We start from the raw sequence: 3,281 nt of genomic DNA, 5'->3' as shown, positions 1-3,281 counted from the left end.
GCCTTCCTCCCTCCCTCCCTCCAGTGCGATCTGTCCTATGGGAAAGGCCAGCCGGGAGATACAGCAAAGGGCAGAAACAGCCACGTGTCCCGAGCTGGTATTCCCAAGTGCCCAGGGGGCCCTCCCGGACACTGACTTATCCACAGAGAGTCAGGGAAGGGTGACAGGTGTTAAGGGCCTTGCTGCATATGTGTCACGTCAGGTCAGTGTATCGAGTGACACTGAAGAAAGCAATTTTCATATTGGTTAAATGTGTGCCTGTTTTAAATCCATTTATTCAATATTTATTTATTAGGCACCTACAGTAGTCAAATTCTAGGTGCTGCACACGTAGCCATAAATGAAACAGAAACCTTCTCCTCAGGGAGCTTATAATCCATGGGGAGACAGTTGGTGACAGAAAAATGTATATACAATCTATCAGGTGCCAGGGAGGAAAAGTAAGGGGTGGGGGAGACTTATTTCAAATGAGTAACTTCTGTTGCATCTGTTCGGTAAGGCAATGAGTATTTCATGTTTGGATGAATTAATTCTGTGAGGCTGGTACAAGGTATGTCTGTCTTACACCAAATATATATTTATATTTTCTATTTTGTCTCCACCATGTTAAAGATGCATATTATATTTGCAACATAGCCTGTTCTGTTGGGTTCCCTATTAATTTATTTTGTACATTCTAGAGTCTGTGTTGATAAATTCAGGACGCTCAATCAGCAAAGGTTTATACCTCAACATTTATAATATTATGTAAATATAATCATGAAACATCCTTGAAAAAGTCGTTCATCTGTGTTACCTGGGTTGTGGTACCAAAGTAAAGCCTCCACCGTTTACTTTTCTGTTATTCACATGCCCCTCCCCAAAGTGTGCAGAGGGGTGCAGTAGAGGCCAGGCTGGCGCAGGAAAAGCAAAGCTGTGGTCCAGGAAGTGCGGTGGGGACAGGATGCCCAGCTCTGGGCACAGATCTAAAAGTGGCTCAGAGCTCCCTCCTGTCACACCACCTCTTCTTCTCCTAGCAGCTGGCTCTTTACCTCATGTTGCTGTGGTTACATCATCCCACCTTCACTTCAGGTGAAGGTCCACTCTCCTATGTGCATCTCTGCCACAAAACACCTTTGCCTGGAAACAGCATCTCCAGGCTGGAAGTCACCTGAAATGGAACAAGGTTCAGTTCCTACCTGCTTCTCTGTGCTTAGTAGGTGCTTTTAAATTGCTGGGAGGTTAGTTATGGTCACTTTTAGTCTCAGGGTTCCTGAAGAAGGGGCCTGCTTGGTGAGGCTTGGTTCTCTACCCCACAACAGGGAGACCCGCCTTCTCTGAACAGCTGTTGTCTGTAGCAGCCAGGACTCCTTCTGTTACAAGGGATCAAAAACCACATCCAATCCCTCTTAAGCAAATAAAGGAAATTGATCAACTCAACGATCTTAAAATCATCCAGGGGCCAGATGGCTTCCAGACCAGCTGGTTTTGGGTACTCCAACAGCATCCACGAGGCCCAGTTTCTGAGCCTCACTTTCTCTACTAAACTAATGCTCATGATTGAGAAGCAGCTGCCCCATGCCATACCCTTCTTGGCTTGTGGTCAGAGGAGCAGCAAGAGACTTGATTCTGCTGGGACTGTCTTAGATCGGGTCCCTGCCCCTCAAAGCCTCCTGGTGAGTGGGGTATGTAAAGCCCAAGTGGACGGAGACCTGGAATTCACAGCTGCACACACACACATAGACTCACACACCACATACCAGACATGCACTGGGTCCTGAGAAAGGCCAAGGGATGTTTCTGCCAAGAATGGCGAAATGTCTGAGCTTTCCCCTCCTTCAAATTAAGGTTAGCCTGCCACGGTGTCATGAATTCAGAGAGAAGACTTGAGATTCTGGGGTCAGAGACTACGTCGGGGGTCCCCGAGGCCACTCCCAGGTCCTGTGATTCAGTAGGAGGATGCACAGGACTCGGCATATAGTCAGACTCACGGCCAGGGCCTGTCACAGTGAAGGGCAGGGGCAGTGAGTGAGTGCAGAGGAAACCAGGTTCTCACTGCCAAGAGCCCTCTCCCCATGGCCACACGGGACCCCCTTGCTTTCCCCAGTAATGAGTTGTAACAACACATGTGGAATGTCGCCAGCCAGGAAGCTCAGCAGAGCCTCAGCACCCAGGGTTTTTATGGGCACTGATCACCTGCGTCCGCAGCCCCTGCGTGGCACGTACAAAAATCTCAGACTCTCAGGAGGAAAGCAGGTATTCTACTTGAGTCACACGGTTTGTAGAGTTTAGTCACACTGAGCCGTTCTTATCAGCTCTGGGGGTGGGGGGGTAGGGGGGAACCCTCCCCAGACTCCAGATCCCATACGACTACCAAAGGCCAACCTGGCAAGGACATCCTAGTTCCCTGAGACCCCTCTAAGGATATTAGGCAGGCCTGCTATGCGCAGAGGCAAAGGGCTTCTCTTACAGCATCGGAAGAACTGCTGCTGCATATTTGCATTTCCCTGTGGACCCCGAGGTCCCGTGGGTGCATATGATGCTGTGCACACACGGGGTGTGTGTCAAAACCAAAGCAGCCTGAGCACAGGAAACCCCACTCTTCCACAGTGGGCTCGAACCCGAGCGAGCTCTGCCGTGGAGGGAGATGGTATCTTCAGTATTTGATGCAGCAAACAAACCTGCCCTTCTGTTCCAGAAAGAGACATGATTTCGGTCTTCCAAGGCTGTTTGCTACAAAAATCCTTGAGACGAAAGACCAGAACCAAATGCCATCGATGCTTCTGCTCCAAGCACATGCAGAAATGCCAGAGACCCCCGGAGAACTGTGTCCCGACCGGAGTCCCTGGCCAAGTCGGGAAGGTTGTTGGGAGGAGGCATTGCTGCGGCGATGCACCGGCTGCTGTTCACTCCAGTGGGCAGAATGGCCTTCACACGATAGTAACATCAACAGCACGTGCGTATCAAGGGACTCCTATTCCCAGACGCTGTGTTAACGCTTTAGATGTTTCATCTCACTTAGTCCCTCATAAAGGATATAATCTCTGTTAGTTAGTGAGCAGGTCCCTATTGGTTTCAGAATACCGTATGTTTGTATGTACATAGATATAAATACATAATAGATGGAGATTTATCTACATCCATATATATATATATATATATATATATATATATTGAAATGAGTCCAAACTGAAGACCTTTGTTAACAAAGTACAAAACTATTGGGTTTAAAATCGAGAGGACTGCTGCTCTTACTTAGCTAAATGTGTTTCCTTCCTTTTTTTTTTAAAGATGGCAGTTAT

Source organism: Desmodus rotundus, chromosome 6, assembly GCF_022682495.2.
Source record: "Desmodus rotundus isolate HL8 chromosome 6, HLdesRot8A.1, whole genome shotgun sequence".
NCBI classification, from domain to species: domain Eukaryota; kingdom Metazoa; phylum Chordata; class Mammalia; order Chiroptera; family Phyllostomidae; genus Desmodus; species Desmodus rotundus.
The sequence above is the reverse complement of the archived record's forward strand: the minus strand, read 5'-3'. Positions refer to the sequence as shown.